Source organism: Rattus norvegicus, chromosome 13 (genome assembly GCF_021556685.1).
Source record: "Rattus norvegicus strain SHRSP/BbbUtx chromosome 13, alternate assembly SHRSP_T2T, whole genome shotgun sequence".
In the NCBI taxonomy this organism is placed as follows: Eukaryota; Metazoa; Chordata; class Mammalia; order Rodentia; family Muridae; genus Rattus; species Rattus norvegicus.
This window is the reverse complement of record NC_141546.1, coordinates 19148093-19162539: the sequence shown is the minus strand read 5'-3', so window position 1 is coordinate 19162539 and position 14447 is coordinate 19148093. Positions and strand designations below refer to the sequence as shown.

The window sequence follows — 14447 nt, the reverse complement described above, 5'->3', positions numbered from 1 at the left end:
GTATTGAAAGAGTTGAAGGACTCTGCAACCCCATAAAAACAACAATGCCAACCAACCCAGGGACAAAACCACTACTAAAAGACTATACATGGATTGATCAAGGGCTCCAACTGCATATGTAGCAGAGAATAGCCTTGTTGGGACACCAGGGTAGGGGGAAGCCCTTGGTCTTGCCAAGATTGGACCCCAAGTGCAGGGGAATGTGTGGGGGATAATAAGGGAGATGTATAGGGGGAATACCCATAGGGGGGTAAAGGGAAGGGAATAGGGGCTTATGTACAGGAAACTGGAAGGGGGATAACATTTGAAATGTAAGTAAAGAAATATATCGAATAAAAAATTACAAAAAAAAAAAAGAAAAAGAAAAGGAAGTAGCTAATGCTACTATCACAGCAGGGAATCAGTGGTTACAGCAGCAAAAATATTTTGACATCTGAAAGGTTCCAGAGAACAACCAGCAGCACAGGGAATAAAGGCTGCGAAGAATTGAAAATGGTTAGAACAGGAGTGGCTTCCATAGACTCATGTATTTAAATGTTTGGTTCATAAGAAGTGGCACTACTAGAGATTTTGAACTTATTGGAGAAAGTGTGCAATTGTGAGGGTGGGCTTTGAGGTATGCTATGCTCAAGCTGTGTCCTAATTAAGATAGGTGTTGATAAACGTGGTTTTAGGAAGCTTCCAATCATGTTTTATGAGGGTCCTAAATCTCAAGGTTCAAGAGTGGTAAAGGTAGTGTAAAGGCTAGAGGTCTCTTTATTTGAGACATGAGAGTTGTTATGCTAGGTTCTAAAAGCAGGCAAGCATTTTAACACTAAAAGGCTGGTGTTACTACTAATTACTGCTGAGCATTGAGAATTATACTATCTACCAAGTACTGTTCCCTGATAATCACAGCTGAGAACAATAAGCCTCCACCCTAAGAATTGTATTTTAATCTTTTACTTTAAAACTTCTATTGGATTTTTTCTTTACATTTTAGATGTTATATCCTTTCCTGGTTTCCCTTCCAAAAACCTGCTATCCCATCCTGCCCTTTGCTTCTATGAGGGTGCTCCCTCACTCACTTACCCACTCACTCCCACCTCCCTGCCCTGAGACTTCCCTATACTGGGGCATCGAGCCTTGACAGGACCAAGGGTCTCTCCTCCCATTGATCCCCAGCAAGGCCATCATCTGCTACTTATGTGGATAGAGTCATAGGCTCAACCCTGTGTTCTCTTAGAATGGTGGTTTAGTCCCTGGGAATTCTGGGGAATCTGTTTGGTTGATACTTTTGTTCTTCTTATGGGCTTGCAAACACCTTCAGCTACTTAAGTACTTACTCTAACTCCTTCATTGGGGACCCCATCCTCAGTTTAATGGTTGGCTGCGAGCATCCACCTCTGTATTTGTCAAGCTCTGGCAGAGGCTCTCAGGGGACAGTTATATCAGGCTCCTGTCAGCATGCACTTGATGGCATCCACAATATTGTCTGGGTTTGGTATCTGTATATGGAATGGATGCCACAGGTGGGTAGCCAGTTGTGTTGGCACATAGTGGTAGGATGCAGAGGAAGGGTGCAGAGGAAGGAGGATCAGGAGTTCAAGGCCATCCTAGGCTACACCCTAAGAATTTTAAAGAATAAGTCTAAAACTTTTTTTAAACAACTTGTAGCTATAAGATTTGGGTATAAACTGCATTTATAAATTTGTCGGAAACAATAAAGAAAATTAGTATTGATCATATTCCAGTGAGCTGATGTAAAAAAGTGGTCATTATTACCTTGGCAGGATCAAGTATTATCTAGCTAATAAGACCCTGGTTATGTCCCTGAGGGAGTTTCTTGATTGGGTTAACTAATCAGAGAAGGCCCAACTTTTATGTGAATGGAACCATTCTTTTACTGGAGTCCTGACCTGAACTGCTGCTGCTGCTGCTGCTGCTGCTGCTGCTGCTGCTGCTGCTGCTGCTGCTGCTGCTGCTGCTGCTGCTGATGATGATGATGGTGGTGGTGGTGGTAGTGGTGGTGGTGATGGTGATGATGGTGATGATTGATAACTGGTGACTGATGAGTGCATGACTGATGGCCATAGTTATATCTTTGGGGGGTCTATGGTTATGTGACAGGGACCTGGTATCTGGAGCAGGTGAAGCTCCTACCATCCCTTCAGGGTCGCTCAGGTTTCAAGTCTTAGCTCAACAGAGTTCCTATCATGGTCTACAGCTTCACATATAAGGACTCATATCCACTCATTTTATTGGGACATGCCATTTTAATTCTTTATTAACATTTATGATCAGCAGCAAAATACAGAAACCACTACTTTTAAAATACATGCAACAACTTATTGACCTTGAGCCTTAAAACAAAACAATAACAGATAATATTTCCCACTCAGTAGTATGGAATTTCACCAAAAATTAAATATATCACAGGTTTGTTTGGAAATGAACCAATTAACATAGCATTGTTAGGGATGGTCAGAATGAATCTGGATACTTTGTAAACCTAGGCTTAGGCCAACTCAAGTAGAACTGCTAACATGAGTTTCCTAGCTGTGCATACCCATTAGTTCATGCTGACCATGTAAACTGGATAAATAGAAACTTCCAGAAGGAGATGAAAAACATTTTTTTCTTTTTGCTGTTTTTTTTTTTTTAATTAACTTGAGTATTTTTTATATACATTTCGAGTGTTATTCCCTTTCCCGGTTTCCGGGCAAACATCCCCCTCCCCCCTCCCCTTCCTTATGGGTGTTCCCCTCCCAACCCTCCCCCATTGCCGCCCTCCCCCCATAGACTAGTTCACTGGGGGTTCAGTCTTAGCAGGACCCAGGGCTTCCCCTTCCACTGGTGCTCTTACTAGGATATTCATTGCTACCTATGGGGTCAGAGTCCAGGGTCAGTCCATGTATAGTCTTTAGGTAGTGGCTTAGTCCCTGGAAGCTCTGGTTGCTTGGCATTGTTGTACATATGGGGTCTCGAGCCCCTTCAAGCTCTTCCAGTTTTCTCTGATTCCTTCAGCGGGGGTCCTATTCTCAGTTCAGTGGTTTGCTGCTGGCATTCACCCCTGTGATTGCTGTATTCTGGCTGTCTCTCAGGAGCGATCTACATCCAGCTCCTGTCGGTCTGCACTTCTTTGCTTCATCCATCTTGTCTAATTGGGTGGCTGTATATGTATGGGCCACATGTGGGGCAGTCTCTGAATGGGTGTTCCTTCAGTCTCTGTTTTAATCTTTGCCTCTCCCTTCCCTGCCAAGGGTATTCTTTTTCCTCATTTAAAGAAGGAGTGAAGCATTCACATTTTGATCATCCGTCTTGAGTTTCGTTTGTTCTAGGGATCTAGGGTAATTCAAGCATTTGGGCTAATAGCCACTTATCAATGAGTGCATACCATGTATGTCTTTCTGTGATTAGGTTAGCTCACTCAGGATGATATTTTCCAGTTCCAACCATTTGCCTACGAATTTCATAAACTCGTTGTTTTTGATAGCTGAGTAATATTCCATTGTGTAGATGTACCACATTTTCTGTATCCATTCCTCTGTTGAAGGGCATCTGGGTTCTTTCCATTTTCTGGCTATTGAAAAACATTTTAATAGTTATCAAAACTACCTTTTAAGTTTCCTTACACTGGTCAAATACTTTTTATAAAATGATGTTATTTCTGCTTAATGTGGGAACATGTTATCAAATCTGATGAATTTGATGTCTCTTAAATGTCATTTATTTTGTATTTACTTGTCTTGTGTTGTTGTTGCTGCTGCTGCTGTTTTTTTCATTTTTTCTGAGTCCTTGGATTAAAGGTGTGCACCACCATGCCCAGGCCTCAGCATTTCTTTTGCTTTCTCTCTTTTTTTTTATGGGGTGTAGGGTATTTTTTTATTTACATTTCAAATGTTATTCCCTTTCACAGTTCCCTAACCATAAGCTCCCTATCCATCCTCCTCCCCCTTCTTCTATAAGGTTGTTCCTCATCCCCAACCCCTCCGCCTTCCTGCCTCCCTGCCCTGACATTCCACTACACTGAGGAACTTGGGGGTCGAGCCTTGGCAGGACCAAGGGCTTCTCCTCCCATTAGTGTCCAACATGGCCATTCTCTGCTACATATGCAGCTGGAGCCAATGGATCTGTCCATGTGTACTCTTTGCGTAGTGGGACCCTGGGAACTATGGTTGGTTGTTATTGTTTCTTGGGAGCCATTTGCTTGGCAACTTTTTTTTCAGCCTTTTACTCTGAGATAGTATATGTCTTTGTCACTGAGGTGTTTGCTGTATGCAGCAAAATGTTGGGTCCTTTACATATCGAGTCTGTTTTTACTGTGGAATTGAGTCCATTGATGTTAAGAGATATTAAGGAATAGCGATTGTTGTTTCCTGTTATTTTTTTGTAGGGGTGGAATTACATTTTTGTGCTTCTCTTCTTTCAGCTTAGTTGCAAGGAGGTTACGTTCTTGCTTTTTTAAGGGTGTAGTTTCCTTCCTTGTGTTGAAGTTTTTCATCTATTACCCTCTTGTAGGGCTGGATTTGAAGAAAGATATTATGTAAACTTGGTTTGTCATGCAATATACTGGTTACTCCATCTTTGTAAATTGAGAGTTTTGCTAGATATAGTAGCCCGGGCTGGTATTTGTGTTCTCTTAGTGTCTGTGTAGTGCCCAGGATTTTCTGGCATTCCTAGTCTCTGGTAAGAAGTCTGGTATAATCCTGATAGGTCTGCCTTTATATGTTACTTGACATTTTTCCATTATTGCTTTTAATATTCTTGCTTTGTTTTGTGCATTTGTTGTTTTGACTTTTTTTGTGAATGAATTCCTTTTCTTTAAGATTTTTTTTTTTATTTTAGGTACATGAATACACTGTCACTGTCTTCAGACACACCAGAAGAGGAAATCAGTTCCCATTTACATATGGTTGTGAGCCACCATGTGGTTGTGGGGAATTGAAGTCAGGACCCCTGGAAGAGCATTCAGTGCTCTTTACCTCTGAGTCATCATCCTAGACCCAGTGTTTTGACTATTATGTGACAGGAGGAATTTCTTTTCTCGTCTGATTTATTTTGAATTCTGTAGGCTTCTTACGTGTTTATGGGTATCTTTTTCTTTAGGTTATGGAAGTTTTCTTCTAAAATTTTGTTTAAGATATTTACTGACCCTTTAAATTGGGAGTCTTTGCTCTTTTCTATACCTATTATCCTTAGGTTTGATCTTCTTGTTGTGTCCTGGATTTTCCTGGAAGTTTTGAATTAGGAGCTTTTTGAGTTTTACATTTTCTTTGGTGGTTGTGTCAATGTTTTCTATGGTTCTCTTCTGCCTCTGAGATTCTCTTTTCTATCTCCTGTATTCTGTAGCTGATAGCATCTATGACTCCTGATCACTTTCCTAGGTTTTCTATCTCCGGGTTTGTCTTCCTTTGTGCTTTCTTTATTGTTTCTATTTCCACTTTTAAATCCTGGATGGTTTTGTTCAGTTCCTTCACCTGTTTGATTGTGTTTTCCTGTAATTCTTTAAGGGATTTTTGTGTTTCCTCTTTAAGGTCTTCTTCTTGTTTACCTTTGTTGTCCTGTATTTCTTTAAGGGAGTTATTTATGTCCTTCTTAAAGTCCTCTATCATTGTCACAAAATGTAATTTTAAATCTAAATCTATCTTTTCCAGCATGCTTGTATATCCAGTATTTGCTTTGCTGGAAGAACTGGACTCTGAAGGATGCCAAATTGTCTTGGTTTCTGTTGCTTATTTCCTGTGCCTAACTCTGGCCATCAAGTTGTCTCTGGTGTTAACTTGTCTTAGTCTCTCTGGCAGTTGCTTGGCCTTCCTGCAGGCCTGTGTGTCAGCACTTCTGTAGACCTGTTTTCTTTCAACTTGATCTGAGAACAGAGAGCTCTATTCTCAGATGTATAGCTGCTTCTGGTGACTGACTTTCAACTCTTGGAAAACCAAAGGATCCTGCCCCTTACTGTTCCTAGGTTCCTGTGTCCAGAGTGTACTAGGCAGCTTCCTGTAGGGCCAGGAATATAAGCATAATTAGGTGTCTCCTCTAAGCTCTCAGGATTATCTGTCCTTCTGAGAGTCCAGCTCTTTCCCTCATGGAATTTGGGTACAGATAGTTTTGAGACCAATTCAGTTCTGGGTGTTTCCCAAAACTGGAATATTTTGAAACAGTATCTTACTCTGTAACACTGGCAAATTAGATTTCACTATGTAAACCAGGCTTGACTTTAACTTGTTGCAATACTCCTGCTTGTGTACTGCCAGAGTTTTAGGTCTACATATGTGAACCATTGCATGCAAGTCAGATTTTGAATTGAATTAACAAAAAGAATTTTTTATTTCTATCAGTTTCATGCTAATATTATTATTGATATGGGTGAACTAAATAGTTATATTTAATAAAATGCTATCATCTGAGAAAGGAAAGTAACTGGACATTTTTATTAGCTGTAGGTTATATTGACTATACCACTGTGCAACTTAATGTACAGGGTTTAAGAAGGTTATAAATCATTGAGGACCTTGTAGATTCACAGCCCCTACTTCTGAAGTTCATACATACTTGTACCTATCAGCTTTTTACTCCTCCCACCATATTTTCCCATTTTGATGTGTTGTATTCCCTACTAAGATGGTGTTCTCTCTCTAGAGCTATGAAACAAAATAAGATGTTTCTTGCTTTTCTCAACATATTTTATCATAGCAACAAGAAAGTAACCAAAACAGTTTGAAACAATAAAATTACATTACAGAATTGAAGCCTTACTTGAAAATAATGCATGCATAATCATTGAAGTCAAATGTAACTTAAAACATAAAACAAAAGTTTTAGTTCAGTGGTAGCATTGATCATAAGGTTAAGAAGTGAAAATAACCTTTACTGTCAGTGGAATTTATACACAGAGACATTGTAACTACTCAGAGTGGCATTTGGAACTTATCTCTTATCTACTGTCTGTAGCACTCCATTTGATATTTCCCAGGCCCACCCAAGATAAAATGGAGAGCACAAGACAAAAAAATTGTCCTTTATGCATTTATGAGCACATACACACACATGCACAGAAGCACATTAACAATCATATACAAATGAATGTACACACACACACACACACACACACACACACACACAGACACACACACACGAGCACTCATGCTCAAGCACACAAACACACTCAAACAGTTTTATGTTTTGTGCAGATTTGGACCAGGAAGGCCCGAGTGAGCTCTAATATGTGTTATAAATACAGGGGATCTCCTGCCAAGAAGGGTAGATTGAATTTGTTGAAAAATTTGAGCAAGTTTGCTGGAAGGCCTAATTAATTCAGCCACCTCAAGAACCTTAACCAAATTAACCACATAGGAGGAATCTGATACAATGTTAAGCGGGCCCGGGAAGGCCTCGAGGACCTCTAGCACCACTAAACATTGCACAACTTGGGGTGAGGTTTCATTATATTGCTTAGATACTACCTTATTATTGACCACATAAGCACCTACACCAGTTTTTGTCCCGTCTGTATACACTACAGCCCCATCAACAAGTGGTTCCTGAGACATTATGTGTGAGAACACAATGGCTTGGCTTAAGGCAAATTGCAGGATCGGGTGTTTTGGATAATGATTATCAATCTGTCCAGCAAAGTAAGTAATTAACACTGCCCAAGCATTTGAGGTAGCAGCTAATGCTTGAACCTGAATAACTGTGTATTGTACTGTCAAAATTTTGGGTTCTTTTCCAAAATGAGTAATAGCTGCCTTCAACCCGCGGAGTGCAAGCTGAGCAACTGAAAGATCCCCAAAGAGAGACCCTTTCTAAAGTCGCAGGAAATCGCGGACCCCAGACACAGAGAGACCATTTTGGATGTAATAAGCAAAGGCGAGGTTTATTACGGAGACCTATTACAAAGATCTCCGGGCCGACACGTATCCCGCGCAGGAGACAGAGGTGTCGACCACGAAACTCAAAAGTCAGAGGGTTATATAGAGAAGGCTAGGGGGTTTTGGCGTGGTTACATATAATTGGCTCATTCAAACATAGCAGTGAGAACAAAGCAGAAAGAGTACATGTTAGAAGTCAGGGGCTTATCAGGGTCTGGAGGACACCTAGTTGAAATATGGTCCTGAGTGAGCTGTGGGGAGATGTCTTCCTGCCAGACGTCCCATGAATCAGTCCCATTAACTCAGGCTGGTTCCTGCATTCCTTTTCCTTATCTTTATGGCTTGCCAGTCCTGCCTGGACAGTGTTTCCTCTGCTCCTTTATCTTTATGGCGTGCTAGTCCTGGCTGCAGGGCTTAGCCCTGGGTCTGTGGCCTTTTGGGGTTTATTCTTTTAATTTTGTATCTGTGGCCTTTTGGGGTTTATTCTTTTAATTTTGTATCTCTAAACCTAGAATTCGTATAATTCTCCTTTCACAACCACATCGGGATACCAGTCAATAATCTTAGCAGGAGATGCATTGGGATGGATCCACAATAAAGGCCCATTTTGCCACAAAACAGCTGTTGGTAATTGTATAGTTTTGAAAACACATAAATCAAAGGGCTTTGTTTCATCAATGCGCTGTAATTGAGCATCCTGTAAGGCACTTTCTACAACTTGTAAGGCCTGGTTTGAGGCTGGTGTCAAAGCTCTCAGAGAGGAATATGAGGGTCCCCTTCCAAAATATCAAATAAAGGTTTCAACTCAGCAGAGGGAATCTTTAAGAACAGTCTCAGCCAATTTATATCTCCCAATAATTTTTGGAAATCATTTAAGGTATGTCAATGATCTCTACGAATCTTTAATTTCTGAGGAACTATTTTTTCAGGATAAAGGACCGATCCCAGAAATAAGCCAATTTCTGCAATTTGAACCTTTTCTGTAGTGACTTGTAATCCCCATTGCCCCAATGTTTTGATTAAGATTGGATATGAGATCTGTAAGGTTGTTAAATCTCTATGGCACATGAGAATGTCATCCATGTGATGGATCAAAAGAAAGGATGGAAATTGCTTCCTTATAGGTTCAAGGGTTAGTTGCACATATAGTTGGCACATAGTGGGACTATTGGCCATGCCTTGAGGCAGGACCTTCCACTGAAATCTTTTATCAGGTTCAAGATGATTAATAGCTGGTATAGTAAATGCAAACCTCTGTCTGTCTTGTGAGTACAAGGGGATGGAAAAGAAACAATCCTTAATATCTATAATTATTATCTTCCATTGTTTAGGTAAGGTGGAAAGCAAGGGTAGGCCTTGTTGGATCGAGCCAAATAAATGCATTTGTGCATTAATGGCTCTCAAATCATGGAGAAGTCTCCACGTTCCTGATTTTTTCTTTATCACAAATATAGGAGTATTCCATGGTGAAATAGAGGGTTCTAAATGACCAAGCTGTAATTGCTCACGAACCAACTTAGTGGCAGCTTCCAATTTTTCAGAGGATTGAGGAACCCATATGGCTTCCTCTGTGAGGCAGGGTATAGGCATAGAACCCTCAATGGCCCGTAGGAAAAACCCAGGCCCTGCCTTCCTACATTACCTTCTTGTGGGACTGGTTCTAATCTTCCTTGTTCTTTTCTTCCTAATCTCTTCCCTTCCTTGTAACCCAACAGCTCATTGAGAATACTCATTGGTCAGTCTTAGTCCTAGACCCTGTAAGATATCCCTCCCCCATAGGTTAACAGGAAGAGGGAGGACATAAGGAATGAACCTTTCTGATTGGCCTTCTGGAGCATGCCAGATCAAGGAGGGTGAGCGTGAGCTGATAGTGGGGCTGGCCTCATACCCTAGTCCTTGTAAGGAATGGGATGATTGAATGACAGGCCATGCCTTAGGGCACCAGCTGGAGGAGATAATACTCTTATCAGCCCCTGTATCTAAAATTCCCATAAAAGTTTTCCCTTCTATATTCAACTCTAAAGAGGGTCTGGAATTAACGTCCATTATTAAATAGGCAGAATCAGTCCCGGAAGAGCCAAGCCTCCCGGTGTCTCTAGGGACCCCGGAAGAAAGAAAATGATCATGTAAACTTGGAAGGATAATCAACAGAGCAATCTTGTCACCTGAGGAGACGGAAAAAATGCATTGAGGGCAAGAGCAGAGAACTTGAAGTTCTCCCGAGTAATCTTGATCTATTATTCCAGGGTGAACAATAAGTCCCTTTAAGGTTAAGGAGGATCGACCCAAAATAACGCCGACACTTCCCACTGGTAGGGGGCCTTTGTAGTCTGTGGGGACAGGTTGCACACCCATCTGTGACATTAGCATGAATTGGGTGGTGGAACGGAGGTCCACTCCTGCTGAGCCTTCTGTAGCTCTGCGGACCGTGGTGTCCATTTGTTGTGAGCTGGGGTCCCATATGTTTTGGGGCCCTGAGACTTGGGGCCCGGATACCCGTTTTTTGGAGTGTTTTCGCCTCCTTCTGCCTGGGGAGGTCCGGGCTAAATAAGCCTGCCTCTGATATCTCTAACTGAGCGACACTCACAGGCCCAATGATAGCCTTTCCCACACTTAGTACACAGTCCTGGTGCTCTCCTCTTTGTGAGGGCCTGGCACTCCCTTTTTAATTGTCCTGGTTTGCCACAGTTATAGCAGACCTTGCGATCACCTGTACCTGAGCGCTTTTGGCCCTGTTGGATAGCAGCCTCGAGGCCGGCATTAGTAAGCGGGCCTCCAAGTTCTCAGCAAACTCTCAGCCAGTCCTGTAACCCTTTGCTCTTTCTAGGTGTAATAGCTGCTCTGCATTCGTGTGTGGCTTGCTCATAGACCAACTGTTCCACTAAAGGCATTGCTTGTTCAGGGTCTCCAAAGATCCTGCCTGCTGCCTCTGTCATCCTAGCCACGAAGTCTGAGAATGGTTCCTGGGGGCCTTGTATAATTTTTGTTAAGTGTCCCCCAGACTCTCCCTTCCTGGAAAGTGCCTTCCACGCCTTAATGGCGGCAGCGGAGATTTGAGCGTATGCTCCCCAGTTGTAATTTGTTTGATTATTGGCATACTGCCCTTGTCCTGTTAGCAGATCAAGTGTCCAATTTCTTTGATCGCCTTCAGCAGTGGCATTGACTTTGGCCTGCGCCTGAGAGGCGTCATACCACAAGGCTTTCCATTCCATATATTGCCCCATATTGGGGAGCGCAGCCTTCACTATTGTCTGCCAGTCTCCTGGAATCATGGCGAGTGTGGCAAGCCTCTCAACTTGAGAAATAGTAAAATTGGCACTAACTCCGTAATTACGGACCGACTTGGCAAGTTCCTTAATTTGAATATATTCTACTGGTGCATGAACACGGCCTCCATCGGCAGCCTCAAACACCGGAAATGCCTGCTGTATCTTTTTCTGTTCATCTCAAGTGAGGAAGGAATCTGAGTAAAATCTTTCCATGTAAGGTGGAGGGGCGCTGGGGCCTATAGGCCAGGAAACCGCATGGTTTCCAGCTCCCACTTTCTTCTGTTTTTTACCCAAGCTGTTAGCTCATCGTTCATCTGGGTTGTATTTTTCTTCTCCATAGCTAGCTGCCTCATCTTCTAAATCCTCTTCCTCAGAGGGGCTAAGCTCGTCTGTTTCTGAACTATCAAGCCCCAAAGCCTCTAACTCCTTTACTGGATAAAGTCTCTTCTTTTTTGGGGTTTTCTCCTCCTTTCCCTGTTTCTCTCCCAGGGCGTCCTTTCCCCTATATCTCACTTCCTTGGGTGCACGTTTCCTTCTTAAAGTTTCTAATCTTTCACCTCACTCTGTTTCTGATATGCTGTCCTGTAACTCCTCTAATGCCCCCTGTCCTGCTATTACTGTTGGGCAGCATTTCTCATCTTGTAGTCACGATTTCACCAGTTTCCATAATGCCATGGTCCCCACATTCAATTTCCCATTCTGTTGTTCCCTAACTAAGTCTCCCCTTAATTTCTCCCAGGAGACGAGGGTCAATGACCCTGAACACGCGTACCAAGGTGCTACGCGATCGACCTCTTTAACAAAACATTCCAAGGTTTTTGTAGAGATTTTTAGCTCGCACTGCTTTAAGACAGACTGCAGCGCTGTGATCACTGAATGTGAAGCTCCCATACTGCTCCCTTATCTACAGGAGAAGCTTAGATATAGGAGAGGCACCGCGGCTTATCTACATCCGTCTGACTGTGCCTACCGGCAGCTGCAAAATCAGCTAACACGACCACCGCTGGAAACAAAATGAAACCAAAAGAAAAAGAATGAGCGCTGCCAAAATAAGAACAAAAACTTCCACTGCACCTTCTAATGGAGGAGAGAGATGAGAGAGATCAAGACCAAACATGCCTCTCAGAGCTTACCTTCGTCCTGCAGTTCTGAATCCTCTCCACGAGCAGAGGGTCTCCTCGGCACCGGCGATGGTGAGGCGTTTGTTCCGGGTTTTGGCACCAAATGTCCTGCGCTATTGTCTCGCCAGCAAGAACACACACGGACACCAGGATCCTTCTGCAGCAAAGCATTTATTGCATCTTGAAGAGGAGAGACCCGGGGCCCAGAAAGGTGCTGCTTATAAAACCCTAACACGGCTCGTCCACGCCTGATTGGTCGCTTACCCATGATCTCACTGGCACGCCGTGGGGAGGGCAAAGAATTGGCACGAACACACTCTTGCATATGCACACACAGCTTGTTTCCTGAGAAGAGGTCCGGCTGGCACAGCGGAAGCCAACACCATCTTGTGATGGCGAATGCTATCGTGGCTTTCCACACCCTGGGATTTGACTCATACCCTATTTGCATTGGTCATCATAACATTCATATTCCTATAAATGCAAATGAAGGTTTACATTCTATAAAATACTAGGTATTACAAGATACTACTATTCATATCAGAATCTTCAAGCAATTTTCTATGTGTTTGCTATCAGTATAATAATGTAACTAATAGTACTTGACATACTTTAAATCTCTGTTCTTGATGACAGTACATTACACAGAATTCCTTCACTTCATTGATATAATTTCCTTGTTTATAGGATTCTAATGCATCAAATGACAATTGTATTTTTCTCCAACACCCAAAGTCAAAATGTTTGTGAATATTCTACTATTGAAAAATAAAAAGGGGGAATATGTCAAAACAGAGACCCTAAGTGTACCTATGTGAGAATCTGAGTAGTTGTGAGAAAACATAAGTAAAATCTAACTACTTATATCCCTTGAACCTATAGTACCAATTTCAAAAAGACCATCTTAAAATTATATGTTGGGTGGAGAGTATGTTTGTGTGGGGATGGGCTGTTTATATGCCAGTGCATATCTGTGTAGAGGATATATGTCAGTGTGAGATGTCTTCAATCACATTCCCCCTTATACACACTCTGAGATAGATTCTTACAGAAACCAGAGTTGACTAATTGTGATAGAATATTATGCTAAGTTTTATATGAAAGTGCAGGAAATTGAACTCAGACTCCCCTGCCTTTAATTGCAAACACTTTACTGCCTGAAAAATATTCCTAGCCCATTGCCAATACACATATTAGAGAAAATTGTTTTCAACAAAAATATGTAAAAATCATATAATATAAAAACAAAATAGTAAGTACCAAAAGTGGGGGTGTGTTAAGAAAATGTGTTGTTAAGGATAGCAAAAACTATTCTCAACAATAAAACAACTTCTAGGGGAAAAAAACATTCCTGACCTCAAGCTGTGTTATAGAGCAATAGTGTTAAAAACTGTATGGTGTACAGAGACAGGCATGTAAATCAATGGAATAGAATTGAAAACCCAGAAATGAACCCACACACCTATGATTATTTGATTTCTGACAAAGGAAGTAAAACCATCCAGTGGAAAAAGGAGAATATTTTTAACAAATGGTGCTTGTTCAATTGGAGGACAGTATATAGAAGAATGCAAATGAAAATAAGAATGCATTCTTATCTCTTTGTACAAAGCTCAAGTCCAAGTAGATCAAAGACCTCCACATAAAACCAGACACAGTAAAACTAATAGAGGGGAAATTGGAGAAGAGCCTCAAACACAGGAACAGGGGAAAATTTTCTGAGCAGCACTCCAATGGTTTATGCTTTAAGATCAAGAATCGACAAATGGGACCTCATAAAATTGCAAAGCTTCTGTAAGTCAAAGGACATTGTCATTAGGACAAAATGGCAACCAACAGATTGTGGAAAAATCTTTACCAACCCTACATCCTATAGAGGACTTATATCCAGTATATACAAAGAACTCAAGAACTTAGACTCAGAGATCAAATACCCTATGAAAAATGGCCAACAGATATAAACAAAGAATTCTCAACTGAAGAATATCCAAGGACTTAGAAGCACCTAAAGAAATGTTCAATATCCTTAGTCATCAGGGATATGCAAATCAAAACAACCCTGAGATTCCACCTCACACCAGTCAAAATGGCTAAGATCAAAAACTCAGATGCTGGCATGGATGTGGAGAAATATGATAGTAGGATTGCAAGCTGGTCCAACCACTCTATAAATCAGTCTGCATATTGCTCAGAAAAATGGAGAT

The 14447-nt window shown here is 41.6% G+C and overlaps 1 long non-coding RNA gene across 1 annotated transcript in view; it reads right to left on the bottom strand.

The window, feature by feature from the left end:
- Positions 1-12493, bottom strand: part of LOC148001540 (uncharacterized) — a 254543-nt gene extending 242050 nt beyond the window's left edge. The window contains exon 1 of the long non-coding RNA XR_015635437.1: positions 12256-12493. This is a non-coding gene — a long non-coding RNA (uncharacterized LOC148001540). The remainder of the gene's footprint in view (positions 1-12255) is intronic.
- Positions 12494-14447: the final 1954 nt, after the last annotated feature.